Source organism: Ranitomeya imitator, chromosome 5, assembly GCF_032444005.1.
Source record: "Ranitomeya imitator isolate aRanImi1 chromosome 5, aRanImi1.pri, whole genome shotgun sequence".
NCBI lineage: Eukaryota > Metazoa > Chordata > Amphibia > Anura > Dendrobatidae > Ranitomeya > Ranitomeya imitator.
In genome coordinates, this window is record NC_091286.1 from 515,334,293 (window position 1) to 515,351,027 (window position 16,735).

A 16,735-nucleotide genomic window follows, 5' to 3' on the forward strand; every position below is an offset into this window, starting at 1 on the left:
CCACCAATCACCAGATCCGAAACATAATAAACTTCAAAACAGAGGAGCCATATACCTATGGACCCCCCAAACCAATTTCCACCAACTCCAAGGACTCCCCCCAACCGCCACAACGAGAGGCCTTTGAACACCTTAAAGGCCCGAGACCCCACCCGACCGAAAAGCTATGGCCTTCTCAATGCCCTCCTGTAACCCGAGAGCCCAAAAATCCATTCCGACAGCATTCAAATGAACGCCGTCCGCCAACCAATACTCCCCATGTCCTGATTCCAGTTCAAAATGTCTGACCGCCGCGCCCCCATTCCTAACCACAAAGGCAGACACCGCCCTGTTCACCTTTATGCGGGCCTTATCAATTTTTTGCAAAGACCGCATGTGCCTCCACCGTTTCCGCGGCACAATTTCGGACCAGACGATAGTCAATCCCGGGTACAAAACCCACAAACGCAAACAGTCCTGTTTTATGTCTCTAACCAACTCCCGAAAAGGTCGGACCCCGAGATCGTTACTCCCCACGTGCAAAACCAAAACGTCGGGGGCTCTATCCAGTCTCACGCTGTTCTGGATCTCCCGCAACACGCGATTCCAGGCCATACCCCGAAAACCGAGCCACCGGATAACTGCGACGCTTCGATCAAAGCCCAGTTGCCTGCCCTCCGTCCGAACGTCGGCTCGCAGAGCTCCCCAGTGCACGTACGAGTGTCCAAGAATCCACACCAATAAACCTTGGTGACCTGGAAAACAAAACACAAACTTAACAACTGTCCCCTACTGCAGCAAAACGCTCCATCAAGCCTATAAGACCCCATCGACCACCCCTTGTGGCCGCACATAACTCCTAAAGCGGTTGGAGCGCCACCTACCGATCCTACGAATGGCGGAATCCCCCAATCCCCCAATTGCCGCTTCAGTTGCGGCTCCTATCCGGAAGGAGTGAGGGGCCAAGCAAGCCCCATCCAAACCCACCGAGGAAATCGCCTTTTTGAAAACCGCCGTGAACTGGTATCGAGGCAAGCAGGAACCGTCCTGGTGACATAACAAAGCCCCATCCCGCCTAGGCTGCAGGCCCCAAAAGATGCTAAGGCAAGAGACTGGACACATAACGGACCACGCAACTGAGCCCACCACAATTCTGCTGCCCCGCCCCTCCTGATCCGATTTTGACCGTCGCAACCATAACTCCACCTGGCCCTCAGCCAACAATACGTCCCTGGCCAATAAACCCCCCTGCCGTTTTTTGTTTGGTGCCACCAACTCTCCTACTCTAAAGGCCCCAAAAAAGGCCAATGAAAACGCCAGCCGAAATAAACAAAGCTCAAAAAACGAAGAACACAATGAAGACAACGCTTCGCCCAATTTTTCCAAAACGTTAAAAGACACAGGCTGCCTAGAATCTGTTCCTCTGGGCCGCCGCCTAAAACCTTTTACGGCCCTCTGCACCAGAAAGGACTTGGTGATATCGTCCTGACCCCGCAATTTGCAACCAAAGGCAAGAACCGCCATGACTCTTGACACTTTTGCAGGAGACCAACCCGCTGATGCCCCCCGGCTTAACCATGACAACAGGATCCCAATCTGATCCTGGTGGCTCCACCCTCCAGATGCCGCCACTAGCAAAACCTCCCACTCCCGCCAGATTGCCTGATAGGCCTCCCAGGTTCTGGGAGCCAACGACGCCTTAATCAATGCCTGAGCGTCCCGGACACCGCTAGCCAAAGTTCTGGAGGGCACTCCAAACCGACCATCTCCGCCTCCGGGGCCAATGACCGAAAACGATCGAACTGTAAATGAGAAAGAGAGTCAGCGATAGAGTTATGAACTCCAGGCACATGCGACGCTGTAACATGCGCGTTCAAAGTCAAACACAATAGCACCAAACGCCGTAACACGTAAACCACCGGCGGCGATGATGCAGACAAGCTATTAATCGCGCACACCACCCCCATGTTATCGCAGCGAAAACGAACACGCCTGTTCCGAAAATTATCTTGCCACAAGTGCGCAGATACCAAAATCGGGAAAATCTCCAGGAGAGCAATGTTACGAACTAAACCGGTAGAAATCCAACTCGCAGGCCACTTTGCCGCGCACCATTGCCCTTGAAAATACGCTCCAAAACCCGAACCTCCGGCCGCGTCAGTGAATAATTCCAACGACTCGTTGTCAATCACGCCCGCCATAAACAACGACCTACCGTTATATGACTTCAGGAACTCACTCCACACTGCCAAATCCTCCTTGTGCTCAGCTGATAACCGCACGAAATGGTGCGGAGCCTTAACTCCCGCCGTAGCGCTAGCCAACCTCCTAGAAAAAACTCGCCCCATTGGCATGACTCGACAAGCGAAATTAAGTTTACCGAGCAGTGATTGCAGGTCTCGCAACGGCAACTTACGCAGGCGACCAGTCCGCACAATGTCTTCCCGTAGGCCCGTCAATTTGTCCTCAGGCAAACGAAACTCCCACCGCATGGTATCAATGACTATGCCTAAGAAACACAAGCATGTACTCGGGCCTTCCGTCTTGCCCGGGGCCAGCGGGACCCCAAACCGCAAAGCCACCCATTCAATCGCACTCAAAATCCTTGCACAGCAATCGGACCCCGCCGGGCCGATGCACAAAAAATCGTCTAGGTAGTGTAGAACCGCGTCACAACCAGACACGTCCCGTACCACCCATTCCAAAAAGGAACTAAACGCCTCGAACAGAGCACAAGACAGCGAACAACCCATGGGCAAACATCTGTCAACAAAATATTTATCCTCCCAAAAGCATCCAAGAAGTCTAACGCTAGATGGATGAACCGGCAACAATCGAAAAGCGGATTCTATGTCCGTCTTTGCAAGCAGGGCGCCTTTTCCGCATCTCTGCACCCAAACTACCGCTTCATCAAATGATGCGTAAACCACCGAGCACAACTCAGGATCGATGTCGTCGTTCACCGACCTACCCTTAGGATACGACAGGTGCTGAATAAGGCGAAATTTACCCGCTTCCTTCTTAGGGACCACCCCCAGAGGGGAAACAACTAGGTCCTCAAACGGAGCGTGGTCAAAAGGGCCAGCCATGCGGCCCAGAGCCACCTCCTTACGTAACTTCTCTGAAACCACCTCAGAGTGTAACAAGGCTGAATGCAAATTTTTTCTAACATCGGGAACCACAAAAGGAGGTGCCGGAATAACAAAACCTTCCGTAAAACCGGACAATAACAGTGCCGCCTTTTCCTTATCCGGGTACCTACTTAGATAAGGGACCATCCTTTCCACCATCACCGGAGTCTCCCCCATGGGAATTACCTGAACCTGATTTTGCCTTGCCCTTCTTAAAGCACTTCGCGGCTCCGTGGGAGGAGCCACTGCATTGGGAGCACAAATGTTTAAATCTACAATTGCTTCCAAATTTGCACTGTCCCTCATTAAATTGCCAGCAGACGCCCAACTTCTGTCCGCCTGCCTGACCGGCGCTGCCTGAGGAGCTCCCTGCACCGGACTGAGATCCATGGCCGGACCCACCGGCCCCCCTTGAAAGGGATGGTCGAACTTGTACTGTGCCATCACGCGCAACCAGAGACCAATATCTTTCTGGTCCCACCTAATGGCCGGCCGCACAGCTTTTCTTTGCCTAAACTGCTCATCGTACCTCAGCCACGCCTGACCGCCATACACCCTATGAGCCTCGCTGATGGAGTCCATGTAGCAAAATAGCCCCGAGCAATTCTCCGGAGCCTTCTCGCCAATAACACTGGCCAAAATGGCAAAAGCCTGAAGCCAATTTGCAAAAGTCTGGGGAATCAAACGCCAACGCCGTTTCTCTTCCTCCTCCTTTTTTAAATCCTCCTTCTTCCCCTTGTCATTGTTAAATTTCTCTAGGGGGAGCAGTGAAAAAATTTCAACGTACTCGTCCTTGCTAATCTTCTCCCTGACCTCTTTCTTAAGATGCGCCCCCAACGGGCCCTCAAAACACACGTATACTTCGCCGTGCGCCCTATCATCTAAATGGACCCTACACTCCTTCTCCTTTTCGGTCTGCACAGAAACCGAAACTGGCTCCGCAACCTCAGCCTGCACTGCTGCTGCACTAACCGGACTCCGTGATACACCAGACCAAGCACCCAGAAAACCCTGCGGAGCCACATCACGATCCAATCTAGCTAGTAGGTTCTGCACATTAACCAAAAGCTCCCGTACCCCTGCCGCTTCACCGCCGCCTGCCACCCCCGCCGCATCTACGCCGCTAAGCGCTCCCTGACCCCCACTAAGCGCAGGCGCACTAGCATCAAAAGAACACACACGAGACACAGACGCATACTCACCGGGCTGCAAGGGATCTGTGGTCCCTCCAGCCGGAGTGCTGGTATCCGGACGTCCACGGACGGCCCAATCCGCCACCGACCCGCCCACCGATGTGCCTTGGAGGTGTCCGTCAGACCCGCTGCTACGGGACGCCGCTGGCCCTTGGGACCCCGGATTCGGACTCCACGCGATAGGGGGAGACGCCGCCTGGACCGGCGAGGGCACATCCTGCTGACCGGCGCCAGCCGCACTCCAGGCCGCCGCAGGAGGCTGTCCGCTCCAAAGCCCTGGAGCAGGGGGACCCCCTGCCGCTGTTGTAGGGGCCGACCAGCGCCGTCCTGCCTCGGGCCGCCCGCCCCGCTTCCATCCACCGCTCCTCTGGGCCCCGCTCGCACCGCCGAGGCAGGCCGCGCGGCGGGACCGGCCCCGCCGCGGCCTCCCGCTGCTCTAGGCCCCAAGCGCTGCCCGATGCGTCTTGGCTCCGCCCCCACCGCACCACGAGGTGAGGGCCTTGCAACCGCCGCTGCGCCCCGCCTGGCAGTCGGATTCCTCCCAGGCCGGGGCCTACTCGCCGCTGCTCTTACCGGCGCCCGGCCTGGAGGGTCCCGGGAGGGGCTCCTACGCCTGCGGGGGGCGCTAGGCCCAGGATCCGGCAATAGGCGCTCGGGGGGCCGTGTCCGCCGAGCCCGCCGATCGAGGTGGGGGACCGCCGGCGAGGATCCACTGCCGCCGGCGCCGCCATCCAGCAGGTGGGCAACCTGTGCCTCCAGCCATCCAGGAGGCCGGGAGGCTGCAGCCGCCCTCAGGCTCTGCAGCACAGCGTCCACACCTGACATGATGCTTCTGCTTCCAGTGCTGGTGAGCGGGAACTGACCGGCCCCCGCCCCCTGACACTTCCCTAACCCTCTCTTCCACTAGCCCCCCCGCCCCCTAGTACTGTTAACCCTTTCAGCCCCACCCCCTCCTCTCCAACCCATTGTCATGCTGGCTTCCGCCTAGCCTTGGGGGGGAGGGGGCGGCTCGCTCCGGCCTGTCCTTTCTTATAGGAGTTTTCTATGAATTAACTATTTTTTGCCCAAAGGCTCCTGCTGGGCGAAAATAACACAATGAGCATTACTTACCCTCCCCTATTGCAGTGTCCCTGAGCCCAGTTACATCTATTTTCTTTGATCAAATTTACCCTCAAAACTTTCCCTTGCTTTGCACATTACAATGAACCTCAGAGTACCTGGGAAGACAAAACCTGTGCCTCCCCTGCATTAACATATGTAAATATGAGAGATAGGTGACACTGATCCTTATTGTCAGTGTCCTACATATTGAAAAGGGGAAGGGAAGACACAACTCATGTGATACTGGTAAATTAGTGACATTATTAATTATGATATATTGGATTTCCCCAAATGAAGAAACAAAGCATTTACAATCACTGGCATGGTGCGCAGATGAAGAGCGGTGTCTGGTAGGATTATTGTAATCCTAATGTAATCAATTTCAGTTCCCTATCAGGGTGAGGCGACAACGTAAATTCAAGAGAACTACAGGTCCTTCTCAAAAAATTAGCATATAGTGTTAAATTTCATTATTTACCATAATGTAATGATTACAATTAAACTTTCATATATTATAGATTCATTATCCACCAACTGAAATTTGTCAGGTCTTTTATTGTTTTAATACTGATGATTTTGGCATACAACTCCTGATAACCCAAAAAACCTGTCTCAATAAATTAGCATATTTCACCCATCCAATCAAATAAAAGTGTTTTTTAATAACAAACAAAAAAACCAACAAATAATAATGTTCAGTTATGCACTCAATACTTGGTCGGGAATCCTTTGGCAGAAATGACTGCTTCAATGCGGCGTGGCATGGAGGCAATCAGCCTGTGACACTGCTGAGATGTTATGGAGGCCCAGGATGCTTCAATAGCGGCCTTAAGCTCATCCAGAGTGTTGGGTCTTGCGTCTCTCAACTTTCTCTTCACAATATCCCACAGATTCTCTATGGGGTTCAGGTCAGGAGAGTTGGCAGGCCAATTGAGCACAGTAATACCATGGTCAGTAAACCATTTACCAGTGGTTTTGGCACTGTGAGCAGGTGCCAGGTCGTGCTGAAAAATGAAATCTTCATCTCCATAAAGCATTTCAGCCGATGGAAGCATGAAGTGCTCCAAAATCTCCTGATAGCTAGCTGCATTGACCCTGCCCTTGATGAAACACAGTGGACCAACACCAGCAGCTGACATGGCACCCCACACCATCACTGACTGTGGGTACTTGACACTGGACTTCAGGCATTTTGGCATTTCCTTCTCCCCAGTCTTCCTCCAGACTCTGGCACCTTGATTTCCGAATGACATGCAAAATTTGCTTTCATCAGAAAAAAAGTACTTGGGACCACTTAGCAACAGTCCAGTGCTGCTTCTCTGTAGCTCAAAAGTGGCTTTACCTGGGGAATGCGGCACCTGTAGCCCATTTCCTGCACACGCCTGTGCACGGTGGCTCTGGATGTTTCCACACCAGACTCAGTCCACTGCTTCCTCAGGTTCCCCAAGGTCTGGAATCGGTCCTTCTCCACAATCTTCCTCAGGGTCCGGTCTCCTCTTCTCGTTGTACAGCGTTTTCTGCCACATTGTTTCCTTCCAACAGACTTACCATTGAGGTGCCTTGATACAGCACTCTGGGAACAGCCTATTTGTTGAGAATTTTTTTTCTGGGTCTTAACCTCTTGCTTGAGGGTGTCAATGATGGCCTTCTTGACATCTGTCAGGTCGCTAGTCTTACCCATGATGGGGGTTTTGAGTAATGAACCAGGCAGGGAGTTTATAAAAGCCTCAGGTATCTTTTGCATGTGTTTAGAGTTAATTAGTTGATTCAGAAGATTAGGGTAATAGGTCGTTTAGAGAACCTTTTCTTGATATGCTAATTTATTGAGACAGGTTTTTTGGATTATCAGGAGTTGTATGCCAAAATCATCAGTATTAAAACAATAAAAGACCTGACAAATTTCAGTTGGTGGATAATGAATCTATAATATATGAAAGTTTAATTGTAATCATTACATTATGGTAAATAATGAAATTTAACACTATATGCTAATTTTTTGAGAAGGACCTGTATAGTGGGACGTGGATATGTGTATCATTAGCAGCCACATACAGATGTATACACTTTCCTCCCCATGGTCTCATTGCACATATCAGTGGTGGAAAGGGGGTTACACTATTTCAGCATTTTGCAGGGTTTTGATGGGATCGTGGGATGCTGGACGGAGTCTTGATGTTAAAATGTGTCATACAAAGGGGAGTTCTATTAGATTATTAACTGGGACTGCATCACTTTAAGGCTGGGGTCACACAGACATACGAAAATCTTTTGTTTTTCATCCAGAAAACTCATACATTTTTCATCTTTATTGTGGTCCATTTGTCCATATTTTATGTTCGTGTGGACATCCGCGTGTCGTAGATTTTTATACATCAACATTTTAAAATGTGCATGATTAAATACAATTTCTGCAGTTAATAATTGCAAATTATCAGTAAAAATCATGTGCAATGCAAATTTTCCGCATGGAATCCAATCTCATTTTTTGCACACCCATAGACCTGAACAGACAAGTGTCAGCCGATACTCAGGAAACATTACTGCACATTGTGATCTTTCTACACAGACACTGGGTCCATGTGAAAACCCTGCATCTGACCAGCTCGAATACATATTGGTCAGTGAGCTCTTTACAGCATACGTCTGTATAATGGGCTTGTCTGAGGGAGCCCTGAAGGTGACCTGGCTCCTGAAAAGTCTGTTTTATCACATACTTGTATCCCCCATAATATAACAGATGGGAAGGATCTTTTATTAGCCATTTACATTGGATTATTCCTCCTGGAAACGTATGAATACATACAAATGGGTGTTACCAGTGGGGGGGGGGGGGGTGTCGCTACACATTCAGACACTGTACAATCAGTGCTGAGACTTTATAGGGTGTAAGATTGCACTTACTGAGTGTATTGGGGGACACTCGCTTGGCACGAGATTCAAGCACTTAGGCACGGTTTTTCTACTTAAACAGTCCACACGGTTTATTATGGCATCATAAACCTGATTATGCACAGTTCATCATATACACTTCATAGAACACAATAGGCACCAACCGGTGACATTAAGTTGCAGCTTTATCGTTAGACACTTCATACTCGGCTTTATCTCACGGACACTAAACATGCTGGACCTCTCACTTGGTCCAGTTACCATGGGTGTCCTTACGCCGAACAGTTCATCAATGTCCCTAGTCATATAGCGCACATGACATTGGGTCGCGGTCTCTAAACACGCTGATGCTTATCTGACCAGTTGCCATGGGTGACCGCACAGCACCCCATACGCTGGGTTACCTTCTAGGAGCTCCTGCTCCATACGCTGACTCCTGTCTGTTCTCTCTCTCTCAGGGAAGCTGCTGAACTGGGATCACCGTCCCGGGCAATGCCTTGCTCACCAGGCCACCTGACAGTCCACATCCTCAGACGGGCGTAGCTTCCCCAAACGCAGTGCCATCACGGACTCTGCACACGCGTCCTCTCTGTACGCTATTCAGAACATCCATCCCCATCTGTGACTGTCCAACACACAGGCCCCCAGGTCCAAGGCCTACTCCATGTGCTCTTCAGGGATCTAGTCCTACTCCCAGGACCTCCCAACACAGAGGCCCTCCAGGACCTGGCAGGCACACAGACCACTGATTTTATGGGGAATGCAAGTATTTAGTAAAGCACAGTCAGGAGAGCTGTGAAGTCCTAATTAAAGGGGTTGTCCACAGTATAATTGCTAACTTGTTTGTTGGGCATCTGACTGCTCGGACCGCACTGTTCAGACCAGGTAACCTTTTTTTCACATTCTCAACCACGGCTCCATTCGTCCCCTATGGGGCTGCCAAGCGCTGCATTCATCTTTTTCCGGCAGCCCCGCAATAAATGGACAGAGGTCGAGCGTCCAAACTGCAGCAACATTTTGTAACTGGGATAACAGTTACAAAATCGCGCTGCAGTTTGGACGCTCGACCTCTGTCCATTTTCTCATAGGGGAAAAAAAAAATTATTGATCCACCTACTGATCATATAGTTGCCAACTTTATTTTTTATTTTTTTTAGATAGCTAAACTCATGGACAACCAACTTTTTTACGGACACATTAGATGACGATCATAAACAATTAAGATTATAAGTGATACCTGTCTACAGATCCTAAGATGTTTGCTACATTCACTGTGCCCTGTCAAAGAGTGATAAATCCACTAGTAAAAATTTGTACAAGTCTCACTAGCTTAAAAAAAATCACCGACACACCCAAACAAATTTTACGGGCGGGGGGAGAAAGTGCCCTTTTTTCTGCACTGTTCGGCAATTTTTGGACCTGATTGGCCAGTGCGGACTTCCACCTATCAGCATGTTAACACCTATTCTACAGATAGACAGATATAATTGTACAATGGACAACCCCTCAGAGATTTATTTCATGGTGCAGAAATGTGCAACTCCAATGAGTTAATTCCAGCTCTGCTACATCTGTAGTTTTCCATAGATACATAGCCAATAACAGAATGAATGCTTGATTTTTATCCATATTTATTTATTGCCAAGCATCATTAATACTTGCTAAGCAAATCATCCCTGCAGATGTTGGACCATCTACAAAAGCTTTTTATTGGGCTGCTAGGTAAAGACGAGGGATGTTGAAGTGCAGAATGGTGTAATGTATCTTCACGAGCTCTGAGCAGAAGGGGAGGACCCAGGTCTCAGGCTGTCAGAGTTCTAGAGCCGGACTGCACCGCTGAGTTTCCTCTTGTGATCATGAAGGGGTTGGCAAACATCAGAATAGAGGATCTTACAGTGCCTTAAAGCATCTCGTAGAGCAGGTAACGTACTCATCCATCTCATTTATTAAGTTATTTGCTTTATTGCTGCACCATACTATTGCTTTTAGAAATGCTATACATGTAGAACTGATGATTTTATACATTTTTAAGTCTCAGATTTTTCCTTCGACTTAATTAGATGCTACAACATTGGTGTGTAGACATAAGCGATTTGCATCAGTTTCCTATTTAGTAAGGAAAAAAAATCGCTATTTGTCCAGCAATTATAAGAAATATAATAAGAACTTGATGCAAATGCGCCTAATTTCAGTTGAGTGCCACCTACCGGTGTTACATTAGTCCTGGTGTTACGTTGGGTAAAGGCTGCCGCATGAGTACAGAGGGAAGGAAGCGAATAGTAGGAATCCTAAATGAGAGGGAAAGCAGACGGCCTCCTATCTGTGATGTGCTGAGAGTTTGGGAAGCGAAATGATGTTTGCATATTACAATAATGTAAATAGCACAAGGATCACGATTTATCAACACATCCAGTAGCTTATTACACAGTAAGTGCATCACATACAGAACAGGTTAAACCTGAAAACTCATTTACCGATTTAAAAGCCAAGTATGTAGGGCATCGGTAATCTGTGAATTCACTATATAGATTATCTTGTACCGTGCCCAAAATGTAAATTGTTGACTCACGCATCAGATTCATTTATGAGTTAAGGGCAAATAATAGCAATTAATTACACATCGTGCCGAAATCAACGAATTGTGCCAGTCATATGCCTTCAAAATGGGACATAACCACCCGAAACTGAGCGTGGTCAGGTGTGTGACAGCAGCCTCTGCTTCCACTTAATGAAAACTCCCAATGGTAAACCAGCATGCGGCATCTTATCTAGAGTGGTGTGGCAGCACATATTACTCTCACAATGACTGATCTGCACAGAGCTCCAACAAATCTACAGTTTTGAACACATCTTTTAAATAAAAGTTTGGTGAGGTAAATGCCCAACTTCTATTTTCAATGTGGTCGTCTTTGGAAAACTGAAAATTGCCAGAACACAGTATATTTGACCAATTTATACTAAGTCTAAGAAAGCTTCTTTGTGTTTTTCTTTAATAAATATTTTAATGCTCCGTCGTCATCAAAATTATAGAGGGTTTTTATCCCTATTAGGACTGATAGGATGTTAAATGTCAGAGATGCTGGAGTAGATGAATGAAAAATGTGCTTGGCTGTTTCCATATTGCTACATAATACGATAGGTAGTGACTATAGATGGCCAAATCTACCCCAGAATGGAGGACTGACAACTGCTAATATGCCGTAAATGGATATCAAATTGATTCGCCACAAATGTTCACTGGGGAAGAAACCCCTTTAATTAAATGCAATTAATGGGAATGTCAGCCTGATTAGTCTAGAGATGGTGAAGAACTGCTTGACTGTGCTTATTACATACGAAAGGAGCGCTGTGAGTTTTAGTGCAGTTATCAGAGAAGTAACTACAGGGCGGCAGAGGTCAAATGTGGAATTAAGGCCGCAAGGGGGCAAGAATGGTCTCAAGTGAGAAATCTTGGACTTGTGGTAATTTATTGGTTAGGCTGTTTTAAAGCCTCCACACACAGTCCAAACCTGTTGATATCAACTGTCTAATATGTAAGGGGGCCCCAAACAGATGATTGTTGGGGAGATAAAGATCTAAAATGTCTTATTTCGGACTGCCGATCCTTTTCTTCCCCAAGATAAAAGTCACTACCACAGATGTTTGGCAGTGTTCCTCCCATAGAGAACACAGGAGCACCCGGCAGACCCATCGTTCCTGTATATGGGAGAGATAAATGAGAAAGCTGCCGAATCCCCATCCAATCGACTCAGCAACTAATTAAAGACTATAGGCGTCTTTACAGATTTTGCATTGAGGATGAGCTACTGAGCAGGGTTCGGTTGATGTTGAAAGTTGGATGAGACATTTATAGGATGTAAATGAAAACAAGGGGAAGTTACTGAAGTTTATCTTAAGTGTTTTCACAACTAGACGACAGATAAGAATTGTGATTGTTGTACTGTGCCTTACAGCCTCTGGGCCTTACGGAAACGTCCAGCTCCCCACCACAATAAGTCAGCACAACTCAGGCTGCCTTCAACAGAACAGCATGGTATGGCTGCTCACAAGCATTAGCTGGGGAATTCATCATTTATTAATAAGTGTACAGTAGCTCAATCTAAAGGGAACCTGCACTTAACCCTATTCTGGCGTTCTTATCTGAGCAAACAATTTTTCTGTGCAGTTCTGACCACAGAGGGTGGATGGGGCGCTGTTTTCACTTGGTGACTGTTTTGACGCCCTACAACTTGGGAGAAAGGGATATTGCTAAAGAGGGATCTTTTTTCTGTACAGTATCCAGAAATACACGTGGAGCTCCTTTATTTGTTAACAACCAAAATATACCAATGGAGATGGTCTGAACCCGGCTCCCTGGCAAGGTGGCTAAGGCACCAATCCCACTGATATGTCTTTTGACTGTTCCATTTGCAAATACAGACAAATGTAATTAATGTCAAAAATTGATTAGTTGCATAATGATACAAACTAAACCAGAGGGACCCCAATGATTTATTATGGGGTCCGGCTAAGTTCAGTTACGGGTCTGTTTTTAGCACCCTGCACTTGATTTGTTCATTCTAAAAACAGGCCCTTAATAGAATCCAGACAGAACCCATAATATAATCAGTCGCTCTGCCTCTGCTTCTGTTTGCATCAGATCCAGTTTTGCCATTAACCCCTTCCTGACATGCATGCATGTCGCAGGCTCAGAGCCGATGGGTTTCCATGGCAGTCGTGGCCCTGTTAAAGGCCGTCATCCAAGACTGCCATATTGGTTCTCCTGTAAAGCTCAGCCTTCAAAAGAGGCCATCGTTTTCCTAAAATACCTCAATACTGCATTAATATGGAATAAGTAATCAAACAATCACATTTTTAATATCCATACGGGGACTTAAAAATAAAGTAAATACAATTTTTTCCAGATTAAAAATAAATGAAAAGAAAAACATATTTGATATTACTGATGCAATAAAAGTCTGATTTAACAAGATATAAAACTATTGAGCCCGTGCAATAAGCATTGTAAAGCAAAAATAATATATAGAATTGGCCGGGTTGCAATTTTTTAGACTTTGTGCCTCCCCCCAAAAATTGCAAAAAATAGATATCAAAACATGGTATGTACCCCAAAATGGTGCAAATATACATGTCAGGTCGCCAGGCAAAAACTGCAAGTCTCCATACAACTTCATTGTTGGAAAATGAAAATAGCCATACTAACCAATTTTTTTCTTTAACATGTATTTAATTTTTGTCACTATATATGCGGTATAAATATATATATATATATAGTATATAATGTATAAAAAAACTTGCCAAGTATGATATTGATGCAATCCTAATGGCCTGGGGTAGGGTTGAGCGAAACGGGTCGTTCATTTTCAAAAGTCGCCGACTTTTGGCAAAGTCGGGTTTCATGAAACCCGATCCGACCCCTGTGCGGGGTCGGCCATGCGGTACGCGACTTTCGCGCCAAAGTCGCGTTTCAATGACGCGAAAAGCGCCATTTCTCAGCCAATGAAGGTAAACGCAGAGTGTGGGCAGCGTGATGACATAGGTCCTGGTCCCCACCATCTTAGAGAAGGGCATTGCAGTGATTGGCTTGCTGTCTGCGGCGTCACAGGGGCTATAAAGGGGCGTTCCCGCCGACCGCCATGTTACTGCTGCTGATCTGAGCTTAGGGAGAGGTTGCTGCCGCTTCGTCAGAAGCAGGGATAGCGTTAGGCAGGGTCCATTAACCACCAAACCGCTTGTGCTGTAGCGATTTCCACTGCCCAACACCACCTTCGGTGTGCAGGGACAGTGGAAGCTACATTTTTTTTTTTTTTCCCCTCAGCGCTGTAGCTCATTGGGCTGCCCTAGAAGGCTCCCTGATAGCTGCATTGCTGTGTGTACGCCGCTGTGCAAACCAACTGCTTTTTTCAAAGCACAAAACCTCTTGTTATTTCCTTTCTGCATAGCTATCTTTTTTGTTTGTACACACTTTTTATTTAATTTGTGCATCAGTCCACTCCTTATTGCTGCCTGCCATACCTGGCTGAGATTACTGCAGGGAGATAGTAATTGAAGGACACTCCCTGTTTTTTTTTTTTTGGGGGGGAGATTAAGATTGACATTTCTGCTAGAGTGCCATCCCTGTGTGTGCCATCTCTCACTCAGTGGGCCATAGAAAGCCTATTTATTTTTTTGCTTGATTTGGGTTATAAAATCTACCTGAAAAAATCACTACATCAATCAGTGGGAGAAAAATATTGGCCTCAGGGCTTGTGTGCCACTCTTGACTCCTGTGTGTGCCATCTCTCAGTCAGTGGGCCATAGAAAGCCTATTTATTTTTTTGCTTGATTTTGGTTCTAAAATCTACCTGAAAAAATCACTACATCAATCAGTGGGAGAAAAATATTGGCCTCAGGGCATGTGTGCCACTCCTGACTCCTGTGTGCATCATCACTCACTCAGTGGGCCATAGAAAGCCCATTTTTTTTTTTTTTTGCTTTATTTGGGTTCTAAATTCAACCTGAAAAAATCAATAAATCAATCAGTGGGAGATTAATATTGGCCTTTGGGCTTGTGTGCCAGTCCTAAGCGTGCCATCTCTCTCTCTCAGATAGTGGGCCATAGAAAGCCTATTTATTATTTTTGTTATTGGGTTTATAAATTTTCCCTGGAACAAAAAAAAAAAAGTGGGAGATTAATATTGGCCTCTGGGCTTGTGTGCCAGTCCTGAGCGTGCCATCTCTCTCACAAATAGTGGGCCATAGAAAGCCTATTTATTTTTTTGCTTGATTTGGGTTCTAAAATCTACCTGAAAAAATCACTACATCAATCAGTGGGAGAAAAATATTGGCCTCAGGGCTTGTGTGCCACTCCTGACTCCTGTGTGCATCATCACTCACTCAGTGGGCCATAGAAAGCCCATTTTTTTTTTGCTTTATTTGGGTTCTAAATTCTACCTGAAAAAAATCAATAAATCAATCAGTGGGAGATTAATATTGGCCTTTGGGCTTGTGTGCCAGTCCTAAGCGTGCCATCTCTCTCTCTCAGATAGTGGGCCATAGAAAGCCTATTTATTATTTTTTTTATTGGGTTTATAAATTTTCCCTGGAACAAAAAAAAAAAAGTGGGAGATAAATATTGGCCCCTGGGCTTGTGTGCCACTCCTGACTCCTGTGTGCGTCATCTCTCACTCAGTGGGCCATAGAAAGCCTTTTTTTGTTTTATTTGTTTTCTAAATTCTCCCTGAAAAAATCATTTTATTTTATTTGGTTTCTAAATTCTTCCTGAAAAAATCATTTTATTCTATTATTTTTTTTTCCTAAAGTCTCCCTGAAAAAAAAACAAAAACAAATCAGTGGGAGATTAATATTGCCCTTTCTGCTTGTGTGCCAGTCTTGACTCCTGGGTGTGCCATCTCTCTCTCTCTCTCCAATTGTGGGCCATAGAAAGCCTATTATTTTTTTAGCTTGATTTGGGTTCCAAAATCTACCTGAAAAAATCACTACATCAATCAGTGGGAGATAAATATTGGCCTCTGGGCTTGTGTGCCACTCCTGACTCCTGTGTGCGTCATCTCTCACTCAGTGGGCCATAGAAAGCCTTTTTTTGTTTTATTTGTTTTCTAAATTCTCCCTGAAAAAATCATTTTATTTTATTTGGTTTCTAAATTCTTCCTGAAAAAATCATTTTATTCTATTATTTTTTTTTCCTAAAGTCTCCCTGAAAAAAAAAAAAAAAACTAATCAGTGGGAGATTAATATTGCCCTTTCTGCTTGTGTGCCAGTCTTGACTCCTGGGTGTGCCATCTCTCTCTCTCTCTCCAATTGTGGGCCATAGAAAGCCTATTATTTTTTTAGCTTGATTTGGGTTCCAAAATCTACCTGAAAAAATCACTACATCAATCAGTGGGAGATAAATATTGGCCCCTGGGCTTGTGTGCCACTCCTGACTCCTGTGTGCGTCATCTCTCACTCAGTGGGCCATAGAAAGCCTTTTTTTGTTTTATTTGTTTTCTAAATTCTCCCTGAAAAAAATCATTTTATTTTAATTGGTTTCTAAATTCTTCCTGAAAAAATCATTTTATTCTATTATTTTTTTTTCCTAAAGTCTCCCTGAAAAAAAACAAAAACAAATCAGTGGGAGATTAATATTGCCCTTTCTGCTTGTGTGCCAGTCTTGACTCCTGGGTGTGCCATCTCTCTCTCTCTCTCTCCAATTGTGGGCCATAGAAAGCCTATTATTTTTTTAGCTTGATTTGGGTTCCAAAATCTACCTGAAAAAATCACTACATCAATCAGTGGGAGATAAATATTGGACTCTGGGCTTGTGTGCCACTCCTGACTCCTGTGTGCGTCATCTCTCACTCAGTGGGCCATAGAAAGCCTTTTTTTGTTTTATTTGTTTTCTAAATTCTCCCTGAAAAAATCATTTTATTTTATTTGGTTTCAAAATTCTTCCTGAAAAAA

The 16,735-nt window shown here is 46.1% G+C and overlaps 1 protein-coding gene across 2 annotated transcripts in view; it reads left to right on the forward strand.

Annotated features, from left to right (window-relative positions):
- The first annotated feature begins 10,107 nt into the window (after positions 1–10,107).
- Positions 10,108–16,735, forward strand: part of P2RY14 (purinergic receptor P2Y14) — a 123,099-nt gene continuing 116,471 nt past the window's right edge. The window contains exon 1 of one of the 2 annotated variants that reach the window (XM_069727511.1): positions 10,108–10,214. The gene's annotated coding sequence lies outside the window, so the exon portion shown is untranslated. The remainder of the gene's footprint in view (positions 10,215–16,735) is intronic. The other variant, XM_069727510.1, reaches the window with a different exon arrangement.